Raw genomic sequence first — 27,570 nt, 5'->3', positions numbered from 1 at the left:
GTGTATAGTCTATGAGATCGGCTGGGCTCTTTAGAGCGGTGTGATAAATACCAAGACAAAGCTGCAGACATTATAATAACTTATTTTCCTTAAAGTACTATTATATTCCTTTCCAACACCCCTCCCCCAAAAACAGGCTCTGGCTCAGCTTCATAAGATTTATATATGCTTTTCCCTGATCATCCAACAAAGATAATCTGACAACTCATGAAAAAGGGTAAGAGGAAGAGAAAAGAAAGAAATCTTTTTAAATTGGTTTAACAGTGATAGGATAACCAAACCAACTTAGGTAAATTACTGCTATAGCATTGAAAACAAGGTTCTATCCCTTGCTTGCAATTTAAAGACGGAATGGGCTGTGTATGAGTGGACTTTGCTTCTCCCTTTCCTGTGCTGTGAAGTCCTACTGAAGTCAGGTGCTAAACAGCACTGCCAGCACTAGGGCTCACTACCGACAGCTCACTTACTATTCTCCTTCAAATCAGAGGACAGCCTTGACAATAATGAAGCTGTCTGAAAATGTTTTAATTATGCTTTTTCACTAATTTAGAATTTATAAGACCTACTTATTTCCAATTCTGAAAGAGAAATAGAATCATTTGAAGCACAGAGATATCATTTTAGTTTTTATAACATAAATGTCTTGCTTCATTTTATTATGTATGTCAGCATGTCCATCTGCTGTATAACAAGTTTCTGTTGTCATTTTGAAGTGAAGCTGCCTTGAAATTATGCTTGCCATAAGAAGCAACAATTTCATCTGAGGACAATCACTTGTACCTTTTGTTAGATGCAGCAACTATTTCTGGGGGGGAAAGGGCTGGGTTGCTTTGGGGAAACTTAGGCTAGCATTTGATTTTTGTATCTTTAGAACAGCTTAACAGAACATACATGCTAAAGGATGGTACAATCAAGAGAGGAGAACTGGAAAGTAACTGTAGACAATTAGACTGAAATTCCTCAGACAAGATACTCTGTGAGTTGTTTTATACCTAATGATGTAATACTTATTTATGCTGTATTCATCCCCAAAATGTAATAATCACACAAATTAGACTACTGGCCATTCTTTAAGAAAGCTAGCTTAAACGCTTAAGAATATAAATTTGAGAGGTTGGAAAGGTAGCTTAGCTGTTAAGAGTACTAGCTACTCTTCAGAGATCATGAGTTCAATTCCCAGCAACAACACAGTCTCACATCTATAATGGGATCCAATGTCCTCTTCCAGTGTGCAGGCACACATGCAGACAGTCTCACAAATATATAAATGTCTGTGTGTGTGTGTGTGTGTACACTTTATAAAAACCCGAAGCCTATCAAACATTAAATGAACCTAAAGAATTGCATTTGGTTGGATTTTAGATGTTTTAAAAATTGAGGATAATTATGGAACAACAAAGATGGTATAAATATTAAAAAAATATTTTACTCATGTCAAATTTCTTGGGTATGATAAAAAAAAAAGAGGGAAGAAATAAGGAAAAAAACCAGTAGAGTAAAAAGAGGGGAGGGGAGGAAGAAAGAAAACATAGGCCAAATGTTGTGTGTGCCTGCCCACAAGCAACTGTACAACTTTTCCCAGACAGCCCTCTCCCTGGCAATCTGAAAGCACCTTGCTACATAATAACCCAGGCTGGTTTTGAATTCAGAATCCTTTTCCTCAACCTTGGCTCTTGTGAGGTAAAATTCTGTCCCTATTAAGTCAAAACAGTTTTTAAGCTGTGAGGGTATGTTTATTAGGATTCGTGTGTGTGTGTGTGTGTGTGTGTGTGTGTGTGTGTGTGTGTGTGTGTGTGTGTGTGTGTGTTTGTGCACCTTTAAGCCTTAAAATAAAGCATGTGGCACTCTCCTGCTAAGGAAAGGTTCTCCCTACTCCTTGATTCTAGGCGGTACTGTCTCTACTGAGTATGCTAGCCACCCACCTGGCATCTTGTATTGTAGACACTAAGTGAGTTCAAAGGATGAAGAAGGCATTTAAACCTTGAAAGTCTTTCTTCATTCCTTAAATGTCTCTTTTACCTGAACAGGAAATTATAATGCTCAAAAGGAAAGAAGAAATTTACTTCCTGTGGTTTCTTTTTTCTTTTCTTCTCCTTTCCTTTCTTTTCTTTTCTTTTCTGTAGCGTGAAGACCAAAATCAGGACTTCCTGTATACCAAGCATTCACTTTAGTAGTCTGAGTAAGTTTTGACTTAATTTTTATTTTTTCAAACAGCATAATATACTCAATAAAAACACAAATTCCTAGTAACTATAGATAAAGAATAAAGGCACAAAGATCTTGTGTTTCAGTTTGTTGAACTCTTAAACAGCCCACACATCTGTAGTGTTATGCTTTAACAGGAAATAACAAAGAAACAGTGTTTAGGTAGAAAACATCTCAGAAACATTTTATTCCTTACCATATTTACAGTCCAATAACTAAACCTCAGGCATCTGATCCCTGTTTTACCGCAAGCCTGCTAATTTACATTAACCGGCTAATGAGCTAATTCTACACTAACAGTCCTTTCCACAACGCCTGGGAGATGGCCCCAACAAACCTGCTTGTTGGATCTTATTTATTTGATGACTTGAAAATGAGTAACTAATATGAAGAGATTAGGAACCATGTGAAGCAGTCCACTTGACTTGTGAGCCACAAAGATTCTTTCCTAAATCTCTTCCCCATCTTGCCTAACCCATGTGCAGTTAAAATGACTTATATCTTAAGGTGTAATTTGATGTCATATAGCAACATTCATCCACTTACTCATTCATAACATGGACAACTTTGTGGAGCTGATTTTCTCCTCCTACAATGTGAGTCACCCACTGAGACATCTTGTAAGTCCCCATGTAATCATCTTTCATAAAAATGTTTCTCAGGTTTACAATTGAATTCAGGGCATGCACTAGTCAACTGAGCTACAATATCGGAATCTCAGTAGTTCCTCCCTGCAAAATATACAATTAGCCTGTAGCTACATTAAAAAGATTTCAGTGCCTCATAACTTATTACCTAAGAGTAATATAATAATGCTCCTCTATTTTTGCTATCAATAAAAAATGTGTAGTATGTTGGCCAGGTATAAGACATGGTACTTTTGATAAATAACCTCCCTAAAGAGACATCAAAAGATAGAGATGTAAGAGATATAGGTAGATAAGTGTCAAATCCTCAGCATTCTCTAAGATTAAAAATGTAATACTGGCCTTAAACTAACCAGGTGTTATTTTAAATTAGTACTCTACTAAAATAGAGTACTAAATTAGACTATGTAAAAATTAAAGATAATCAAATATTGGCTCAATTATAAAAGGTATTAAAAGCCACCAGAATTTAAATGAAAAGACTTGAGCCAGTGGTCTATACCATTAATCCTAGCACTCGAAGGCAGAAGCAAGCTGATCTCTGATTTCAAGGTTAGCCTTGAAATCTGATTTCAAGAGTGAGAAAGTCTGCCTTCAAACAACCAAAGCAAACACACACAATCCCAAAATGAAGGGAGTAAAGAGCAAGCTACAGTAGTTTCATTTATACTACACTCCACTGGATGACGTACCATGCTTTTTAAATCAACTACTGGTCGATGAACACTTAGGTTACTTCCCTTTTTTAATCATAAATAATGTTATGAATACTTAACAGCCATTTCTGCGTTTATTTCTGCACCACAGAGCTAGACAGGAGTCAAATTTCATCTTTTTCCCAAATAGCTACTTAGATATCCTAGAACATGATTAAAAAGTCTACCACAGGTTTCCAGGGTAAGATGGAGTACACGCTGCCTCTGTGATTTGCTGAATGAGATGAGTCAAGATAAGAATTAAGAGAGGCTATTCCAAAGAGAGAGAGCGCGAGAGCGCAGATTAACATGGACAGTCATAAAGGAGGATTGGACACCTGAGAAAATGAGCAACAGAAGGTCAATGCAGCAAAAGGAGCAAGCAAAACACAGTTTCCACCACAGGAGAAGATGTAGAAGTCTCACCAGGAGTTATAGCAAGATATGACTTAGCCCTTCAACAAAAAGAAATACTGTGCTATTTTAGACATTTAATTAAAAATAAAAAGATTCAATTTTGCTTTAAAAAGGTAAGATACAACAGCTAAATATAGCTATACTTTAAGGGTATTACTGCTCTGGTACACACAGGCAAGCAGTGAGCACCATTCAGTTCCCTACATTGATGTACATCATGCTTTGGAGGCAGAAAGTAAAGCTTACGTTATCTATGTGCACAATGTAACCATCTGTGCTTGGGAATAAATCATGTTACTGCCCAACAGTATTCAAACTGCCTGGTTATACAATACTCAGGAGAGAGTACTGTAGGTTGATGTCTATATGCAGGTGAGGGCTGGCACAAGTTAGGTCAAGGCCACGACTGGACAGTAAATAATAAGGCGGGGATAAAGCTTTTGTAAGGCGGGAGAGAAGGGGAAGGAGAGGAGAATCAGATGGAGATGGAGAAGGATGACCCAGATCCAGGTGGTCTTGAATTGGCAGGGTAGTTGGGATGGATTTCTGTAGGCAAATTTATCTTATCTAGGTGGGAGGTTTATATATCCTTATCAATTGGTTGTGAGTTTATTATGTGGATGTATTGTGGATTGAGAATTTAACATGTAAATCTGATTGTTGGGTTGCAGTTTGTTGAGTCTTGGTTTCACTGGGTTGTTGGGAGTGTGAGTAGAGTCCGTGGCAGGGAGCTAAGATAGGCCAGCCCATGCTGAGCTTCTAGAGCGCTGATTTTACCAGGTAGCTGGAACCAGAGAGTTCAAGGCCAGCAGAGAGCCGCTGGGCTGGGAGAGATACTAACCAGAGATAAATTATGGTTAGTTACATTTGGCCCCAAGGGTACCAGAACTAACTGTAGGGACTAGTGTGGCAAGGCGCCATGCTGGAACGGCTTGAGGACTGCCCGGGTCAGAGAGTACTTTGGAGGCAGTGCGGAGATAAATTAGCACTAGTTCCTATGGCCCGACAAAGCCGAAACTAGCGAGAGCGACCGACCAGGTGAAAGGGAGGCCAGGAAAGATGCACAGAGCGAGTATGCACGGGAAGCGGTCACACTACTTTTTTACCGCTTTACTACTTTTTTAATCTTAGCACTTGGGAGGGAGAGGCAAAGATCTCTGTGAGCTCAAGGCTAACCTGGCCTATATAGAGTTATAGGACAGCCAGGGCTACATGGAGAGACCATGTCTCAAGCATAAAAATCTTCACCAATATCCTTACAAGTTTTGGGGATGATAGTCCAACACACTAGAAGATGCTAGCTACTCTCTACAATTTTGGAATATGTGCTCATTCTATATTAAAGTTCAGAAACTCTGAAAAGTCTTATCAGACCCATATCTTGGGTGACCAACCAAATGCCTCATTCCAATAAATAGCCATCAATCAACTATTGTGAAGATCAGAGAAGTATAAGACAAATTTCATTTTAACCACCTCAGACTCAGTGTCATCCGGTTTCTCTTTAAAAATAAAAATTCTTTAATTATTTTTAAGAATTTCTTCTACGATATGGCTTCGAGTTCTATCTAGCCATTCCTGTGATCACTACTATAGACCAACTTTGTTAGCTTGTCCTTATACCGTTCTACATTGCACAACAATAAAAGCCAACAAAAGACAAGAGCAACACCCCCAAAAAACAACCCCAAACTATAATTCAGAATTATGTGATTTATGATTTCAAACTGAATTGATAGCTTCTTCTTATGAATTGGGAGTCATATTATCACCAGCATATTGATTTTTCTAAACTTAAATGACACATTAGGGGAGATCTGGAAAGTCTCTTCAGATAGGGAAGCTTCCAGGACATGTAATTTTCAACCAGAGGTGTAACTATTAATTGCTGGTCAAATATGACCAAGATTTGAGCCTCTAAAAAGGATCTTTACAAATGGAGTGTCCAACAGAACAGGTCATCTCATAGACTGTACAGTCTGGACATACGAGAACCAAGAGATAGCTGAGATCTGTCATGTGCTAGCTAGGTTATGCTCTGATTACAAACACCTAACTTTACCAGATTAATATTCAGATTTCCATCTTGCCTACACTACAGATTTGGTACTGCACTAGTGACTCTTATACAACAGATGTTAATAAACTTATGTCCATGACCTGTTTCTATATGTCCCTTATACTAAGGAGGCTTTTAGATGCTTTAAAATTTGAGAAACAACATGAAACAATCACAGAAATGAAGAAGACTGTAACACAGAAATGGAAAATGGTTTATAGATCTTGAAATATTTATTCTTTGACTTGTATGCTGTGACTCAGAGATCCAGGCTTAATTCCAGTTTTTGGTTTCTGGTGCCAGTCTCTAAGTGGCTCTGCCATTTTAACACATAGCTTCTATGCATCCCCCTCCTCACAACTCAGAACCAGTTAGAACATGCTTCAAACACACTGCAGGGGGATGGGTGCCTGACTCCAGAAGAACAGCGTGGCTAAGTACTCATGTCTCACCATGAGTTATACATTTTTATTTGTACTCAAAGATTATACCATTCTAAAGACTTCAACTATAATTTTCATTTTAAGCAAAAATTTTAATGACATGGTTTGAAAAATAAAATGAATTCAGAAAGCTTTGAGTCAGACCTAAAACAAAGGAATCTAATTATTGCCCATAGTAATCTTTCATTTCCTATCTTCCATCTTGAGTACGCTTACATACTACCATATAATCATAAAATACTGAAATTCTAAAAATTATGTAATTTAGAATTGAAAGATCTACACAAGTCTTAAAGAGAATTATGTATGTGTGTGACTTTGTAAATAAAATGTAGAACAATTTGTATGTCATCGCTACAGAGAAAAACTGCTATTTAAGAAATCTCAACTGGGTATTCCCCAACCCTGGCACATCAAGTCTCTGCAGGGCTAGGCTTAGGAGGGAGGTGTGGGAGGAGCGACTGGGGGTGCGGGGTGGGGGGGCGAGACCAGAAGGTGGAGGCAGTGATCAGAATGTAAAGTGAATAAATTAATTAATGAATGAAAAAAGGAAAAAAGAGTGTAAGGGGGTATATCTGAATAAACAGAAAAAATTTAAGAAGAAAAAAGAAATCTCAAGCATTCTCATTGAACTGATGTAGTAAATTATGGAAGACATGTATGTTGGAAAATACATAATAATGAAGTATTTTTTACATAGTTCATTTGTATCTAATATGCATACTAAAACACTGTCTTTTCTTTTTAATTTAATGTGTGTGTTTTATAACTTGGTCAGAAGGTTTCACTTACAACCTCAAGTATTAAACAATTTGTTCACAACTCAAGACGGATTAAAACCAAAAATGTCAACATATTGGTCCAAAATAAAAAAAGAATACTTTAAAACCCCAAAATATAAACCAACAAAAAGAAAAAATTACTTGTAACAGATAAGAAGACTGAAAAACACTTATTAAAAAGCCCACATCTCAAAGTCAAACTAAAACATTTAGGCACCCCCCCCCCACACACACACAACGGTATATCTTAGGAAATAGCTGTAAGATACAATAATTATAGAAGTAGATGGACTTCAATATATGACAACCTAGCTATAATAAAGTCTACCACTATTACCACAAATAAAATTAAAAGCTAAAACCAGTGTCTGGCAGGGCATACTTCAAACATATCTAGGGATAAACAAGATTCTATAGCTTAGCAGTTAACAATCAACTAACCACACAACTGTCTGAAGATTACAATAAATTATTGGGTAAGAGGCAGGGAAATAAAAAGGTCTAAGGAGCTCAGTACAAGAATCTAACTAAGGTAATTTGGCAATTAAATTATATAAATCTCCCTTTAGAAAGGTGTAGGAATGGGTCTATAATCCTAGCTAGCTGGCAGGCTGAGGAAGGAAGATTACACGCCTAAGACCTACCTGAGACATATAGTGAGTGCAAGGCCAATGTATGGAACTTAGCAAAATCCCACCTCAAAATGAAATTTAAAAGGGCTGGGGCTATAGTTTAGTCGTAGAGACCTTGTATAGTACACACAAGGCCCAGAGTTCATACCTACCAATACACATACAAAAGATAAAGATGTGAACTAGTGAGACGAATGGTATTACAAGTAAATGACTTTAAAATATTTCTTAAAATGAGACAAGCTCCCAGCCTCAACATTGGTTCGAGAAAAAAACATCTCTTTTGGCAACAAATCTGGCAATACTTAATACTGAATGACAGCCCCGAAATATATCCAAATATATTTTAACGTTGTTTACTATATTTGTAACATGTATATCATCAATAAGTGGATCAAGACTATATGCCAAAGATTTCCAATAAAAGCCTTTAGTGGTTGGAAGCTGAGAGATTGCTCAATGGTTCAGATCACATGCTGGTCTTCCAAAGGACACAAGTTTAGTTTTCAATATCACCATTTCACAGCCACTTGTAACTTTAGTTTGGGATTCAGGGAGAGATCCATCATGGCCCCAGCACTAATGTGTGTGTACTACTCCAAGTACATATAATTTAAATAATAAATAGTTTAGGAAAGCCGTTAGTGGTTGGATTACTCGCTGTTTCCGTACTCCTGTTCTAACAGTGAAAATAGGAACAATGACTAACACCTAAGTGTCATGTATCATGGAAATGTCAACACACTTTCTATGAACTAGTCATCAGATTTACAAAGTCTAAATCTAATCATCTTTATTGTACATATGCAGAAATACAGGCAGAGAGAGTTTAGTAAGTTGCGCAGTGCATTACAAGTACTAAATGTAGGGAAGGAGAAAACAAAGAACAAGCCTCAATCTTCCACCTACTCTAAGTACAGATTTAACCACAAGTGGCTATTTAAATTTTAATGACATTAAATAAAAATGTAAACTCAATTCTTTTGTTACACTAAATTCATTTCAGGTGCTCAGCGCCAATGCGCTAGTGGATGCTATTCAGGGGAGGGCTGACATGGAGTATTTCTTTTACTGTGGAAAAATCTATTTTATATAGAAACAACACTGTTCTAAGATATTAACCACTGTGCAGTTCACCTTAATGGTGAAAACCAATATATACTTACATATATTTCAACGATTGTTTCAATATTTCCAATGTTTTATCACTGCTCCAATTGTCATTTATCATTATCCAGAATGTCTTCTAAAATCAATCCTCTCTCCTTTCTTCCCTCCTTCCACTGTGTAGCTCAGGTTGGCCTTCAGTCTCCCAAGTTTCAGGCACAAGCCACCAACTCAGTGCACTTCTCTAGCACTGTGAATTCCATAGCCCAGTTTCAAGAACCACATGTATCTACTGAATTCTAAGAGCTGATATAAACAAATGTATCTTGTACAGGGAATCTTGTATCTTGTTGGACTCCTCACTATGTATACCAACCCTGTTGTCTTTGTGTCCTGAATGCTCAGTACCTTTACATCTGAGAACAGTATCGTTCTTGTCAACAGCTTTGTCTGGCCTCAGAATGAATGTCTGATTCAGAAATAAATTGTACCAGGGTATCTGGTCATAGTTTACAATTGAACATGTAAGTTGGGGCTCTCAGAATGTAACAAATGACTCTTCCTGTCATTAGTTCATTCTACTTAGATCAGAGCCATAAAGTCTAGATAAGCCTGGATGTTTGCTGGGACAAGCATGAAGCTACACTATGCCTGCATAAAGAGACAAAAATAAGATTACACCTGGGAGAACTGGGCCTGGTTGTAGCTTAACTACAACTTGCATTCATTAATAAATTTATCCTGTGTTAAGATGTTTTGAATTTCTTTTGCATACAATTAAATGAACCAGGGAAGAATGGACAGCTATAGGAGCTCTGAGTCTCATGATAGTGTTTTCATGAAAAAAATGTGCCTTTTTTAGCTATATATGGTAAAAGAGGATAACCACTAAAAAAAGAGTAAATACCCTTCAAATTAGACACAGACAAAGACAAAATTAAGTTAACAATGAACAACTATGTCCTTGAGAATCTCTTTATTGCTAATTATCCCTGAAAAACAAGTGAACCAAGCAGTACACACCCAAACTCCCTGTTCTGGATCTGTCATTAGAGCCAAGCAGGGTTTTGAAAGACATTAAGGGGTAGGGGTAGCTACGTGGTCTTAGGCCTCAGTGTGTGTTTGTTTTTTAATCATTAAACAATCCCCTTTTCTGCAAGGAAGGGTAAAATACATAGCTAATACATTACAATAACATGATGTGGTATATAGGTAGCTGTTAAATTTTCAAGATATACTAGAATTTTAAAGTTTTTAAAAATCTGAGTTCTAATACACTGTTTCAAAATAACAATCTTTTTAATTTTATAAAACTTAAATAATTTCTCTCTCTGTAAGTCAGAACCTCGCGCTTCCAATCATGTTCTCATACCCAGAGATTTGTATGACCTCAAATACAGCATATCCTTGGGATCATTACAAGGTCTCTTGTAACCACCCTTTCACTTAGCATGTCCTTCAAGGTACAAACATAACTTGTAAAAATACTAATTTTTGCAAGCCATATGCATTCCAGTACACACATGAAGCCATATTTTATGTATAGTTAATAGACACTAATCTAGTTTTACTTTCCTCTTTATTACAAATAAGGTTATTTACAAACATTTGTATATAAATTCTTATGAACATATATTTTAATTTCTATTTAGGAATATGGAATTCTTTAGTCACATGGGAATTCACATTCAATCATTTAAATGTTTTTAGATGACTTAACTAGTTAAGGTACCGGCAGGCTTCATTTTGCTGGATATGCTGATGACAAATGTTGTTTTTGGTTTACCTACATGATTTTCAAGTGTATTCCCTGAGCAATAATGGTCACCAGCACAAAGGAGAAAGTTTGTTTACTTCTAAGACAAACAGGACAGGGTCTACTTAAAGCTTTTATTAGATTTTAAGGTTACAGTAAGTAATAAAGTATAAGAAACCACAGACATGTAATATATCCATAGATCTTGGTGGCAGGGCTGGTTCTTATCAAGGGTTCTGAACAATATGTTACAGGCCTCTCTCTTTGGTTCACCAACAGCTGTTTTCTCGTTCATATGGTGCTTCACAAAATAAATACCTGTCTCTAAGCTTCCTTTTTAGAGTCATCAGTTATACTGGACTGGAGACTTAAATATTCTCTATTATGACCTCATCTTAACTAACTAATGGCTATTTAAAAGTAAGGTTACATTTGGAGGTATGGAGACTTGGAATGTCAACATACCAATTTTAGACAATTCAACACATAAGTGCTACAAACACTGTAATTTAAACATGGTGGAAGCAATGACACAGTCCTCTTCTGAAATGCCTTTTCACATGTGAGTCCTTTGCTATTGCCATAAACATTTCCAATGAGTAAAAAAAAAAAAAAAAAAAAATGGACTCTGACCTCATAGGTAGCAATGAATATCCTAGTAAGAGCACCAGTGGAAGGGGAAGCCCTGGGTCCTGCTAAGACTGAACCCCCAGTGAACTAGATTGTTGGGGGGAGGGCGACAAGGGGGGGAGGGTGGGGAGGGGAACACCCATAAAGAAGGGGAGGAGGAGGGAGATGTTTGCCCGGAAACCGGGAGAGGGAATAACACTCGAAATGTATATAAGAAATACTCAAGTTAATAATAAAAAAAAAAAAAACCCCACAGGATCTCATAATGCATTCCAGTTCGCAAATTCAAAACATCAAAGTCACCTTTCATCTTTTTGGTCCACACTTTGTCATTTGTACTTTATTGAGTGTTAATTTTTCACAAAAATACAACATCTTTTTATACAGTATTGTTAGAGATAAAATCTTGAGGACTAGAAATGAATCGTAAGATTTTAAAAAGAACACTGCACTTATTATCCCAACTGTGCAGATTAAAATAATAAAATGGCTGATTTAGCTATCAAAATTTTAATGTGAGCATTCTTCAAATGTTTATTACCTTTATCCCAATTATGACCAAGTAATAACTTTGAGAAATTAAAATTGGTAGTATTTACAGAGCTTCATATGACTAGCACATTTTAACATGTTTAATAAGAAAACTGTGGAAGAGTCCCAGCATGTCCTGTGCCACCGAAAGTGGAGGTGAGGATCTAGCTGTGGGCTCTGAGAGGCCCCTGCCCAGATGGCAGTGGTTGTACGGGTAGACACCATGGTCCCTGAGCATATCTTCCCTAATCAGACTGTGGACTTAGGGCCCCTCAGGGCTCTACAGAAGGAACTGGACACTGGAGCAGTAAAAAACCTGAGGAAGAGCAAGAGGACACAGGAGCAGGCCCAGCAGGCTACTAGTGCCAGCCCTTCAATCAAGATCCTGAACAAGAAGAGATGAAACTGGTACCAGTGGTTGAGGAAGAAGATGGCGCTGATGATATCCAACATCGGATGCAGACCCCGGGGCTTCATTTGCCAGACCCACCATTAGAGAGTGAGGATGAAGATGAGGAGGGAGCGGCAGCATTGAGCAGCCACAGCTCTATCCCCATGGACCCAGAACATAAAGAAGCTGGTGAAAAGGACGATGGCTGGAGTAAGTCTGCCTGTACCAGGTTCCTGCCTGGTGTCGGGAGATGCTCAGTGGGAAGATGTGGTGCAGAAAGCCCTCTGAAGTCCAGCACAGGACTGAACAATGTTTTAACAGCCATCTTCTTCCCATGTCCCTTTTCACATCAAGGTGAATCAGACCTCTCAGAGACCCACTTTATTCAATTCTGTACATATGGGGACATCAGCCCAAGCCCAGCCCACCTTAGCATGCATTATTCTGCTGGAGAATAAAGCACCTTATGTACACAGCCAAAAAAAATTTTTTTTAATATTGAATTTCAACAAAGTTGATAAAAAACAATAAACCAAATTATTCTAAACATAGGAACAAAATCCAATTTAAAAATAAGCAAAACACATAATTATAAATTGAATATAAAAGGACTTGACTTTAATTTCTGTAAGGAAAATATACAAACAGTCAACAGTCACATGAATGGGTACTCAACATCAGTAAGCATAAGGGAAATAGAAATGACAATGTGTACCTACTAGGATATGTACCACTAAAATCCAGAAAATAGAATCAGTGCAAAGATGTTCAGAAAACTGGAAATCTTTGTGGGCTGGTGGCAGTAATGTCAAATGGTATCACTATTATGTAAGTTAGAATATTAGTTCCTCAAAATCTTTTCTAGTTTAATTTCTGTTGCTGTGATAAAACAGTCTGGCCAAAAGCAATTCAGTGCTGCAAGTGGTCAAGGTGCATAACCGAGGGAGGCCAGGACGGGAACTCGTGAGCACCACGGAGGAGTGCTGCTTGCCCGCTCGCTCACAGGCTCTCACTTAGCTAGTTTCCTATATAGCCTGACCCTAGCTGCCTACCCAGGCTGTGAGCTGGGTCCTCTTGCACCGACTGAAAATCAAGACAATTTCCCATTGATCTGTCCCCAAGGCCAATCTGATATATGCAATTCCTCAATTGAAGCTTTCCTCTTAGAGGAGTCTAGGCCATTGACAGTTTAAAAGGGTAAAATCTAAAATTTAAAAACTTGGACAAATGCACGGAAAACATCATGTTGTACACATACAGAACCAAGTGTTGTTCAGTCTATAAAAAGCAGAAAATTATGACACTTGCTGCAATACAGATGAACCTTGAGGCCATCATGTTATGTGAATCATCAAGTCACGAAAACAAAAGTACTATATGAGTCTACTAATATGAGATACCCAGGAGTCAAATTCAGAGATGAAAGCTGAATGCTGGCTGCAAGGAGTTAGGGAAGAGAAATTAGGAATTAGTTACACAGGTTTATGAGATAAAGAGAATGTTAGAGAATGGTTGCATATATTGGGAATATAATATATTTAATACTACTGAATTAAATTCTTAAAATTAATTAAGAGGGATGTAAGGCAGACTTTTAACTTTTAAAAAGAAACTTAAATACTATTTTCCCATACCTAGTCACATTTGCTACAAAGAGCATTATGAGGACACTTTCTTCTATATCCTCACTAACGTGTATCTAGGAGGTTTGAGATAATATCTCAGTTCAGTGTCGTTTTAAAAGGTTTATTTTTATTATATATAAATGCATGTATGTACATGTACCACATTCATACCTAATATCCATAAAGGCCAGAAGAGAGGGTTAGATCTCCTGAACTAGAGTTACAGACAAGTGTGAGCTGGCATGTGGGTACTATGAACTGAATCCAGTTCTCCGTAAGAGCAGTCAGTGCTACTGGCTAAGCAACCTTAGTCTGCATGTCCTTGGTAACAGATAGTGTGCTAGCTGTCCGACGCTGTCCGACGCTGCCCGACGCTGCCCTTAAATAACACTCCCATCTCAGCCTCCCAGTGCTAGGATTAGTGCTCGCAACACCATTCCCTTTACTGTAGTTTTAGCTTGTATTTTCCTGGCAATTTCATATGCCCATTGGCTATCTTTCTGTCTTAAAAATGCCTATTTGGGTCATTGGCTCATTTTTTAGTTTTGTTTTTAATTGAATGTAGAGCTTCTTTACAAACTATCAAATATTGGTTCTTAAATACTTTGCAAATTCTGCCTTCCCACAAGCTGCCTTTCATTTTGGGTTTCCTTTGGTGTGCAGAAGTTTCACTGTTTGACATATTTCCACTTTTTCCATTTTTGCTTTTGTTGTCTGCTTTCTGTTCATATTCCCCCCCCCCGAAAAAAATCAGTGGCAAGAATAATGCCAAATAGTTATCCATTATACTATACAAATCAGTTAATATAAATGTGGAGAGCTGAACATGTGAACTGGACTGTAGCCATCAGTTTCTTACATTTAACAAAGTATACTTTTCGATAACTAAAATACAATTTTTATATAAACATAGTTATAATAGTATATGGCTTATAAATTGTTAAGATGGTAAACTTCATTACATGTGTTTAAACACATAAAAGATGAAAACTTTCCAACCACTAACGGCATCAAGATGCTCCTTCCTTAAGATTTAGGGTTGTGTGCCCTATGTGCATATGTAGATATACTCGTCTACCCCCTCACCCTAACCCAAACAGAAAAGCCCAGGTTAACTCTATATTAGAACTGTGTTACAGGATACCAGACTGATTTATACAAGAAAGGAATGTGCTATATACTACACTCACACAAGAGTTGGAATTAAGTCTTTATTCAAGGCCACGATTAATAAGACAGACAACAAGGCCCTTCATCTATTCTGTCTTTTTGCCATCATAAATAACATTTTCTTATCAGAATTCTCAAAGGAAAAGATAAAGAAGGTACAATCTGAAATTGCTGGAGCTTCAGAGATAGCTCAGGAGCCACTAAGCTACATGTTGCTCTAACAGAGGACCTGAGTTCAATTCCCAGCATTCACACGGTAACTGTGACTCTATTTGTATCTTCAGTTCCAGGGACATCAGGAGTGCAGAAAAACACCAAACACACACACACACACACACACACACACACACACACACACACACACACACACACACAAAGCAAAATAAATGAAAAAAAGTTTTAAAAAGATGATGCTTCTTATTATTGCCTTGAGAGAAAGATCTTTCTTCTATTAGAAAATTATTTTAAAAGCAAAGGGTAAAATATATCAACAAATATGAGAATAATACAGATAGCTGGGAATGGGATCACAAGTGTCGTCCTGTGGGCAAGCATTTTCTATTGCCTATCAGTCTCTGATATGTGGTCAGGAACTGAGAAATTCTAGGAAAAGTCGGGAAGAAAGTTTGAGAAAGAGACTTATCTTCAGCTGAAAAAAACTCCAGAAAACAAAACAAAACAAAACCAGTAAGGAGACCATATGAGTTAAGGTCGAGGCAATGGACTCAATTAAGTATCAAGAGAAAAATGAGGGGTACTAATCTCTTATTTGAAAACATTCTTATTTAGAAAATGTTATATGTGCCTTAACAGCAACATTTTATTTTTTAGGTTAGTATTCCTTATCCTTAACAATGATGGCTTCTCAAACTTCTGGCTATGTGTAATATCCTTAGTAACTAACTACATTGCCACTTTTTCCCAATCCAAAATAGGACAATGTTAGCCAGTAGACTAAAAATAAACTCTAGCTGGGCAAGTATGCCTACCTCAGTCACCTAGAGAATCTCTTCAGGAAACTAAGTTTGATCCTCCCAAAACAAACGCTGGTGATGCTGACAGGTAAACCACTCCAGTCAACGAGAAACAAAGAGGTGAAATCCATCCATCAGTATGTGGTAGTCTGAGAGAAAATGGCTCCCACAGTCTCACAGGGAGTGGCACTATTAGGAGGTGTGCCTTGAGGTTTCAGATGCTCAAGCCAGGTCCAGTGTCACTCTCTCTTCCTGCAGCCTACCAATACAGATGTAAAACTCTCAGCTACTTCTCCAGCACCATGTCCCTCTGTATGCAGCCATGTTTCCCACCGTGATAATAGTGACCTAAAGGGCTGAACTGTAAACCAGCCCCAATTACAGTTCTAAGAGTCGCTGTGATCACAGTATCACTTCACAACAATAGATACCCTAAGGAACAGTCCTACAGTCTTGGGGATGTTAACTGTTTCTTTGTGTTCTGTGTAATAAAGGTGTCACTCTTAAGGAAACCAGTTAAAAGCATTAGGCAACAAGAAACAAGGTCCACGACAATTCTAGGTCACAGGTCTCAAACTAGTGGTTTGAGTACTAGCATTACTAGACAGAACTATTACTAAGTTCCCAAGTTAAGATGCAGCTCTAAGTCAGCGATGACCTGTAGAGTATTCAACCCTAGCTGCAAATTGTGCCACATTTCCCACATTTCAACCATAGCTCAATCAAACTCAGGCGCTCTACTACCCCTGTCCCAGATCAGAAAGCAAGACTCAGTACACACACCTATGGAGCAAGACTCAGTACACACACCTATGGAGCATGCTTCTGATGGGGCCCACTGCAGGTAGCAAAGCTATAAAATCAGAGACCTATAGTGTCAGAGCTCATCTTTTCTGCGACTGTTACCTGGATTCCCTTTCAAGCTATAACCTTGAGATGAGTCACATCTCTTCTCTAGGCTCTGGCTCCAAAGTACTGTTTCTTCTACTAGTCTTCCTGTTTCATGATCTATTGTCTTCCTCACATTCTCTAATCCTCCAGTCTAGTAGATTCCTTTGTTTTTTGAGCATTTAATATTTCCTGTGATCAATATGACATGCTTGTATTTGCTCACAGTTTCTCATTTAAAGATGTATACATTAAAAGATACTAGCACAGAATTTAGGCAGAAGAGTACTTTCTCCACAAAAATGCACAAATCTTGAAAATAAGAGAATATAAAATATCCTGTGAACAATTTGTGCCACATTTCCCTCAGATTAAAATCTGTGTTAGTCAGACTTTCCATCACTGTAACAAGCACCTAAGAAAAACAACTTGAAGGAACAAAGATCTATTTTGGCTCAGGGTGTCAGAGGTTTCAGCTTGTGGTTAGCTGGTTCTATTTTTGAATTCTATCTGTGGGGAGGCAGAATATGATGGAAAAAGACCATGGCCTGGCACAGTTCTTACCTCATGGCAACTGGGAAACAGAATTGAAACAAGCAGAGGAAAGATACACATTCCCAGCACACACTCCCAGTAATCGACTTCCTCCAAACAAGTCCTACCTCCTACTTTCACCATTTCCTAATGTCATCATACTATAAATTAATCACAACATCAATTCCCTTTTAGGAAAGAGCCCTCAGGGTCCATCACTATGCAAAAACCAACCAGCTGGCAACCAAACCAACCATATGTGAACATTTCATATACAAGCCACAGCACTCTGCAGCTGCTTCACAAAGGCTCACCTCCATCTCATCATGTAAAATGCACTCTATCTAGTCCTAGGAGTCCCTAAAGTCTTAGCAGTTCCAGCAACCCATGAAAGGCCCAGGCCTCTTCTGAGACTCAGACAACTGTTAGCTGTAAGCCTGTATGAAATTACAAAATAAATTATATACTCCCAAGACAAAAATAGAACAGTAAACATAACTACTTCAAAAAGGAAGAAGAGTACAGAAAGGAGAGATGAAACCAAAGAACAAATTCCAGCAAGACAAACATTATATCCAACAGTACACTGTCTAGCAGCCTAAGTACAGAGTAGTGGGATGTAAGCCCCAAAACGTCACGGGCAGCACTGCCCCTACAGCTCTCTAGCTGTAGCCAATATGGTATTTTGTGTGGGTGGCTCTGCCTATGTGCTGTGGTTTTCTTCAGTAATCATTTGACATCCTGGCATCTCTTAGCTTCCAGGGCTCTCTACTGTATTTTTTGGGTTTTGTCCTCACAGTTTCCTGCACTATCTGCTCAGAGGCCGACTGCAGAAGTCTTGATTTTGTAACATACTACCAAAACCTTCATTTGAGATGTAGGTGGAGATCTCCATGACACATTACTTTGTATCCTGTATGCCTACAAAGCCAGTATAGTTTGAATGATGCCAATATCTGCTGTAAATTCAAGTAGTAGTCAAGACCCTTGGACCAGAGTAGCAGATCTTTTGCCTGTATCTTCACAGGTGATGCTGTACCAGCAGATAGCCCTGGACCTCTCTTCTCAGAGCAGTCTTTTAACGAATTAAAGCCCTTACTTCTGTGCTCACCATCAGTGGGATATGGTCAATTTCTGAGACATTTTTCTACTGTACCAATGTCAAATACTTGGCTTCTTTTAATGGCTAAGAACTAAGTTTCCCTTGTTCACAACTCTAACTGTACTTCTTTCCTAACCAATCTCACAAGCTTTTCAAATTGTTCTGCACTGCTTTTGTTTCTAAATTCATACTATAAATCTGGTTTTAAAAAGCCAGTACTAACCAAACAGCAGCCTAAATGTCAGGCTACCCTAAAATTTCCTCACTGTTATAGACTGTCATCTTTAAACTTAGTTTCACACAAAGGTTAAGGTCATAAAGGAAATGCAGACAAGTTCTCTGCCATAATATACCACGAATTAGTATGACATACTAGTACTAGGTGTGTCTTAACCAAGTTGACAACCAGTATTAAGCAGGGGAGATATTTTATTTATCTATCTGCATCCTACATGCATAAGAGACAAATTTGACCAGCTATCCATTAAAAAAAATCTTTTGGGGGCTAGAAAGATGGCTTAGTACTTAAAAGAGAACAGGCTGTTCTTCCAGAGAACCCGTGTTTAATTCAGCTCAGAACCATCAGTGACTCCAGTTTCAGGGTCCCAGGAACAACATGTGGTACACAGACATGTGTTCAGGTAAAACACTCATACATATAAAATAGCACCTCACATCTGTCTGTAAATCCTAGTTCCAGGGCTTCTGACACCTGCACACAAACATAAATGCAGGCACATAAAATAATAAATTATATATTAAAAAGTATTTTTGAGGGGTTGGGGGTTTAGCTCAGTGGTAGAGCGCTTGCCTAGCAAGCGCAAGGCCCTGGGTTCGGTCCCCAGCTCTGAGAAAAAAAAAAAAAGTATTTTTGAGGATGCATAAAGTTTACTGTATGTTAATCATACCATAAATGTTGGTAACAGATTTTTCATTGATTTAAAGAGTTTTTAGATAAAATATACTATGTAAATAATTACACTGAAGACAGTATATGAGTTGTCAGTGTTATGGCCTAAAGAACTGTCTCAAATTCCCAGCTAATGCATAATCACAAACCAGCAACAATGGTGAATTACAGATAGCTATTTCTTAAGAATGTGGCATTACTTTTAAAAGTAATCTCACTTAAGAAAGTGTGAATGGGGGTTGGGAATTTAGCTCAGTGGCCTGGGTTCGGTCCCCAGCTCTGGAAAAAAAAAAAAAATTAAGTGTGAATGGTTCAAAACAAATCTTTCCAAACAATCAGAATACCTATGACTTCAGTGCCTTCATACTCTCAACAACAGTTATATAACTGCAAGACAAAGATTAAAAAAAAATGTAACTGAAAACTCAGCAAGGCATCAGACGCCTCTTAATCAAGTACAACCATCTTTAAAAATGCTGGCCCTGAGGGGCTGGTGAGATGGCTCAGTGTTTAAGAGCACTGACTGTTCTTTCAGAGGTTCTAAGTTCAATTTTCAACAACCACATGGTGGCTCACAACCACCTATAAAGGGATCTGATGCTTTCTACTAGCATGCAGACAAAGCATCCATACATTAAAAAAGAAGTGCTGGGCTTATCAAGAAAGTAGAGGCATGACTTTAATCCCAGCACTCCTGGCATTCAGGAGGCAGAGGCAGAGGCAGGCCTCCTGTGAGTTTGAGGTCCCCTCTGGTCTACAGAGCAAGTTCTAGGACAGCCAAGGCTACACAAAGAAACACTGCCTTGAAAAACCAAAAAGTGCTGGCCTTACAAATGACCTACCTATATCTAAGTATTAGAAAAATTACTGACTTCCACATTTTAAAAAAAAGTGTTACCATTCTCTAATGGCTCAAAAATAAAAAATTATTGCATCTTCTATCTATCTCCAGTTCCTCATTAATTCTTATCTCTTGCATGAACACACACACACACACACACACACACACACACACACACACACACACACACACACACGAAGAACGTCTGCTATACTCATTAGACTTGAAGGAGAACAGTGTGGAGCTCAGCTTCGCTCATGCCCTCTTCCATGGCTCTAGCCTATAATCACTATACTTTACACATGTCATGTATGTCTGCTAAGAAACAGAGCCTCAACTTCTGTACAACTACTTGAAGATGGATGGAGCTCACTACTCTACTGAAGCAGAATACTGTATAGAGTATCTAAATACTTACATTTAAGTAAGTATATTTAAAACAAGAAGAATGATGAGAAATTTTATTATCCAAATAAAAATGTAGTTCAGAGTAAAAGAGGACAAACTTATACTTTATGGTAGGAAAACAAGCATAAACTAAAATATTCTTAAACCAGTGACTGCCTAGTTTTTCAGGTGTGAGAAACACTAATTTAAAAGCTAATTTAAAGCTAGTCAGATGACTCAGCAGGTTAAGGCTAAGCTGCTAAACCTGATGAGTTTAGTTCAATCCCCAGGGTCCATGCAGTAGAAAAAAAAGACTCATTCTGATCTCCACACATATGAGGTGGTACACACACAGGTACATACAGAATTTGTTTTGTTTTGTTTTTTGAGAAAACATTTCTCGGTGTTGCCCTGGTTGTCCTGCAACTTCTGTAGACCAGGCTAGCTTCAAACTCAGAGGTCTGCCTGCCTCTGCCTTCCAAGTGCTGGGACCAAAGGTGTACATTACTACAGTACCACCTGGCAGACCTTTTTTTAATGTAACAAAAAATAACTGTCCAATTCTTTGATTTGGCTTTAGAAGTAGGCCTTTAATGTGTTTACATACAGCAATTTTACATAGACCACAAATTCAAAATCCCGAGTAACTGTACGATGGAGACCATAGACGACATCTAGATATTAAAAAATTAAAGTCTACATAAAATCAATATTGGCCAAAGCTTCTGGACATCTTTAGTCCACAGACAAATATGAACCAAAATAAGAAGATATCACTATATATCTACTAGCATGATTGTTAAATATTTTTTAAAAAAAAGATATAAAACGAGTAACGGCAAAGTATCTGGGGATGGGGAGTTGAAACTGTAACATACTCCTGATGAGAATGTGGTATGGTGCAACTGCTCTAGAATACTGTTTGGCAGTTCTTCAAAAAGAACCCAACGATTCTATGATTTAGTTTGGTATTTTTGAAGGCAGGGCTTTCTATGTAACATCCCTGGATGTTCTGGAACTCATCTGGTAGAACAGGCTGGCCTCAAACTAACACCTGCCTCTGCCTCCCAGGTGCTGGGATCAAAGGCAGGCATCGCCACTGCCAGGCCAAGTTTACTCTTAAAAACCAAACTTAGACTCAGTTATCAAAAACAATGCCTTTATGAAATTCATAGGCAAATGATTGGACCTGGAAATATCATCCTGAGTGAGGTAACTCAATCACAGAAAAACACACATGGTATGCACTCATTGATAAGTGGCTATTAGCCCAAATGCTTGAATTACCCTAGATGCATACATAGAACACATGAAACTCAAGACGGATGATCAAAATGTGAATGCTTCACTCCTTCTTTAAAAGGGGAACAAGAATACCCTTGGCAGGGAATAGAGAGGCAAAGATTAAAACAGAGACTGAAGGAACACCCATTCAGAGCCTGCCCCACATGTGGCCCATACATATACAGCCACCCAATTAGTCAAGATGGATGAAGCAAAGAAGTGCAGGCCGACAGGAGCCGGATGTAGATCTCTCCTGAGAGACACAGCCAGAATACAGCAAATACAGAGGCGAATGCCAGCAGCAAACCACTGAACTGAGAACGGGACCCCCATTGAAGGAATCAGAGAAAGAACTGGAAGAGCTTGAAGGGGCTCGAGACCCCATATGAACAACAATGCCAACTAACCAGGGCTTCCACTGAGTAAGCCACTACCTAAAGACTATACATGGACTGACCCTGGACTCTGACCTCATAGGTAGCAATGAATAGCCTAGTAAGAGCACCAGTGGAAGGGGAAGCCTTTGGTCCTGCTAAGACTGAACCCCCAGTGAACGTGATTGTTGGGGGGGAGGCGGCAATGGGGGGAGGATGGGGAGGGGAACACCCATAAAGAAGGGGAGAGGGAGGGCTTGGGGGATGTTGGCCCAGAACCGGGAAAGGGAATAAGACTTGAAATGTAAATAAGAAATACTCAAGTTATTAAAAAAAATGTATGCTAATAAACTGATATGACCTTCAAAATAAAAAAGAAAGTAACTGTATTGAACTAAAAAAAAAAAAAACAAAAAAAACCAAAAAAAAAACCAAACTTAGTAAATCACCTACATATAAAGGGAGCTCTAAGTTTACACGATATGCCAGTTACTCGTTCACTAGTGGGTTTTTTTTTTTTAACCTTGAGTAATGTAATAGACATGTGAGACACTGGGAGCAGTTCTGAAAGATATTAATATTTACTGTATGAGAAGTGTTATAAAATCTGGAAGAATAAAGCGAAGTTTGGGTTAGTGATAAAGCTAAGCAGGTACAGGTACTTGCTACCAAGCCTGTTAACAGAATTATATCCCTAAGACCCATGTGATGGAAAGAGAGAAACAACTTCTCAAAGCTGTCTCCTACCTCCATGCATGCACCACGGGAAGTACCCCACCCATGTAAGTAATAAATTACATACTACCACCAAACAAGCTATAAAAACCCCCAGAGTTTAATTGATTTTTAAATACTCACTAGTAACCTTGCCTTCACTAATTCTGGGGTAAAGAAAAGCACAGAGTAATTCCTGAAACGATTTATACTTGGTAAAATGTTACTCAGCCTGTGAACTCGAAGCTGTATTTTAAGATGGCTGGTTGTGTTCACTTCAGGTAAACACAGCAGTCCTCTGTTACTGGCAATTTTGTCTTCTATGGTTTTAGAAGACATGGTTTATAGTCTAAAAATATTATGGGGAAAATTCCCAAAATTGACAATTCATGAGTTTTAAAATATATGCCATTCTAAATGGCAAAATGAAATCTTAAAACTGTTGCACCCAGTACCCTGGCAGGCGTGCATCATCCCTTTGATTACTACAGTCACTCTGTATATACAACCAGCTCCCAGCTCCTGAGTTACTCAGAAGCCATCTCAGCTATCAGATTATTTACATCGGTGTTGACGTGTCTGTGCTCAAATGGCCCAATCACAACACCTTGCCACTCACCTCCCTGTCTCACAACAAGATGAACAAAGTAAGGCATTTGGACAGAAAGACCACACTATCTTTCTATTACAGAACACAGTAGTAACCTTTCTATTTTATTGTTAGTTATTGCTGTTAATCTTATATCAAACCTAAGTTATGTCACCTTCATAAGGCTATATGACTAGGAAAAAATCAGTATACAGAGGCTTTGGAATTAACTAGGGGTTCTGCCAGTAACTGAGAACTCCTATGATTCAGTTTCTCAGAAGTGAAAAACATCCAGTGAAGAGTTAAGAAACGAGGGAAAGTCTTAAAGTGACATTCAAATTGTGACAGAGTAATCAAACAAGTCCAATTAATAGTTATCTGAATTTCATTATAAGTCCCATGTACTCATTTGGGTTGCATGTATTTAATTTAACAAAACAAAATAAAACCACCTGCTGAGTTCCTTACTCCTCCTCCTCTTCAATGGCTTTACCTATTCTTTCCTTTAAGCAAATTTATCTAAAACTGACACAAAGCAGGAGATGACAAAAGTGAAGGGAGAGAGAAGTGAAAGCCGCAGGTCTAATAATGTTGATAATCTGATCTTAAATAGACCAGAGCAGAGATTCATCTTTAACGACGGAAACAATTTAATTTGTAGCCGAGTCTGAACTTACTGGAACTTTTAAACAAAAAGTATCAATTATCTCTTATCTTAATATTACCATTTTGCATGATTTTTCACAAGATGCCCATTAACCAAGAAAAAAATTACATTAGAAAAGACTGGAAACATTTCTAAAAGTAGAGTGTTGGACAAATAAATGGAGTGGCACATAGAAGCTCACTTATAACAAACACTTCAGTCAATTCTCTTAACTGCCACTTACTTGACCAGGTCAGTGGTAAGGTAAATTGAGAGCTTTGTAAGGGCCAATGAAATGAATGGCTCAGCAGGCCTGACAGTCAAATTTGATTTGCAGAACCTACCATAAAGGTTAAAGGAAAGCACCTACTCCTCAAGGTTGTGCTCTTATTTCTGTGTGAATCAAGTTATGTGCATATCTTGCACATACACTCACATCACATTGCAAGAACTGTGTATAGCAACTGTATATTCTATTTAAGAAAAGCCATGAAGTAAATATCATATACTAATAGGTAAAGATAAGAAGGGTAAGCAGTCTGGAAATACAAACAGGAGTTAACTCTATGAAGGATATGTTTACCTCCTCTAAATGTGGGCCTAGTCTTTAATGGCTGAACCATCTCTCCAGCCTCCTTTTTTCTTCTTAAGGCAAGCTCGATGTGAACCTTAGATGAGGCAGGTAAAGTCCCCACCCTATTCACACAGTATTCTCCAGTAGTGTCTTATAGAGAGGAGCAGGTCACAATGACCATGGTGCACCTTTCTGATACCTCATTAGTTTCTGGACCAGTTAGAGTCTTGCCCTCTGCTCATTCATTTCCCTCCTAACATTAAAAGTGAACACTAAGGATATAGTGGTATACCTCAGTGGTAGAGGCATGCTTAGACTGGATTTCAAAATGGGTTCCATCTCTAGCACTATATATTAGTGCACATGCACACACACATGCATGTGTAGTGACACATAGAGACTGACAGAGACAGACACACACACGCGCACACACACACACACACGCACACACACACACGTCAGAAGGGGAGGGAGGGCAGGATAATTGGAAGAAATAAAAGAAATAAAAAGGTAAAGATATAACACTCAGAGGAAGCCCAACTCCCAGGTGCTCTAACTCATCCAGGATCAGAGGTGAGAAGGCCACAACTGCCCCAACACCAGTAGTAACTGGGACCCTGGGGATCCAAGGATGCAGGAATCCCCCCTCCTCCCACCTAGCCAGTGGCACCAGTTCCTTCCAGTTTGAACCAGTATCCTAGAAGACCTTGGGTGCTGACTCTGCACCCACTCCCATAACACCCAGAGGAAGCCTGACTCTCAGGTGCTCTAACACATCCAGGATCAGAGGTGCTCTGAAATGCCCAGGATCCCAGGATCCCAGGATCACAAAGGAAGGTCAACTTCCAGGAGATCAGACACAACCAGGATCCCAGGATCCCAGAATCATAGGATCACTGAGACTGCTGGACTCTGAGGAATTCTGACACAATCAGGATCACAGGAGGTACAGGCTCAAGTCAGGGACAGGCAGGGCACATAGCAACAGAGATAACCAGATGGCAAGAGGCAAACCCAAGAACAGAAGCAATAGAAACCAAGGCTACCTGGCATCATCAGAACCCAGTTCTCCCACTACAGCAAGTCATGGATACCCCATGACACCGGAAAAGCAAGAATTGGACTTAAAACTATATCTCACGATGATAGTAGAGAACTTTAGGAAGAACATAAATAACTCCCTTAAAGAAATACAGGGCAACAAAGGTAAATAACTAGAAGCCCTTAAAGAGGAACACAAAAATCCCTTTAAGAATTACAGGAAAAACAACCAAACAAGTGAAGGAATTGAACAAAATCATCCAAGATCTAAAAATGGAAATGAAACAATAAATAAATCACAAAGGAAGACAATGCTGGAGATAGAAAACCTAGGAAAGAGCTCAGGAATCAACGATGCAAGTGTCACCAACAAGAGATTGAAGACAGAATCTCAGGTGCAGAAGATACCATAGGAAACATTGACACAAAAGTCAAAGAAAATGCAAAATGCAAAAGACTCCTAACTCAAAACATCCAGGAAATACAGGACACAATGAAAATACCAAACCTAAGGATACTAGGTATAAAAGAGAGTGAAAATTCTCAACTTAAAGGGCCAGTAAATATCTTCAACAAAATTATAGAAGAAAACTTCTCTAACCTAAAGAAAGAGATGTCCATAAACATACAAGAAGCCTACAGAATTCCAAATAGATTGGACCAGAAAAGAAACTCTTTCCATCACATAATAATCAAAACACCAAATGCACAAAACAAAGAGTATTAAAAGCAGTAAGGGAAAAAAGATCAAGTAACATGTAAAGGTAGACTTATCAGAATTATACCAGACTTCTCACCAGAGACTCTAAAAGCCATCTCACCAGAGACTCTAAAAGCCAAAAGATCCTGGGCAGATGTCATACAGACCCTAAGAGAACACAAATGCCAGCCCAGGCTACTATACCCAGTAAAACTGTCAACTAACATAGATGGAGAAACCAAGATATTTCATGACAAAACCAAATTTACACAGTATCTTCACATAAATCCAGCTCTACAAAGGATAATAGATGGAAAACTCCAACACAAGGAGGGAAACTACACCCTAGAAAAAGCAAGAAAGTAATCTTCTTGCAACAAACCAAAAGAAGAGAGAAAACATAATTCTACCTCTAACAACAAAAAATAACAGAAAGCAACAATCACTTTTTCTTAATATCTCTTAACATCAATGGACTCCATTCCCAAATAAAAAGACATTGAGTAACAGACTGGATAAGTAAAAAGGACCCAGTATTTTGCTGCATACAGGAAATGCACCTCAGTGACAAAGACAACACTACCTCAGAGTAAAAGGCTAGAAAAAAGTTTTCCAAGCAAATGGTCCCAAGAAACATGCTGGAGTAGTCATTCTAACATCGACTTTCAACCAAAAGTTATCAAAAAGACAAGGAAGGACACTTTATACTCATCAAAGACAAAAAATCTACCAAGATGAGCTTTCAATTCTGAACATCTATGCTCTAAATGTAAGGGCACCCACATTCATAAAACAAACTTTACTAAAGCTCAAAGCACACACTGCACCTCACACAATAATAGTAGGAAACTTCAACACCCCACTCTCATCAATGGACAGATCATGGAAACAGAAACTAAACAGAGACACAGTGAAACTAACA

At 38.4% G+C, this 27,570-nt stretch overlaps 1 protein-coding gene and 1 pseudogene across 10 annotated transcripts in view; one reads left to right on the top strand and one right to left on the bottom strand.

The window, feature by feature from the left end:
- R3hdm1 (R3H domain containing 1) overlaps positions 1-27,570 on the bottom strand; it is a 138,031-nt gene that overhangs the window by 100,369 nt on the left and 10,092 nt on the right. The gene's annotated exons all lie outside the window — the stretch shown is intronic.
- On the top strand, positions 291-22,938 carry LOC134481553 (male-enhanced antigen 1-like; annotated as a pseudogene).

This window comes from Rattus norvegicus, chromosome 13 (assembly GCF_036323735.1).
Source record: "Rattus norvegicus strain BN/NHsdMcwi chromosome 13, GRCr8, whole genome shotgun sequence".
NCBI lineage: Eukaryota > Metazoa > Chordata > Mammalia > Rodentia > Muridae > Rattus > Rattus norvegicus.
This window is presented reverse-complemented; position numbering and strand designations above follow the sequence as displayed.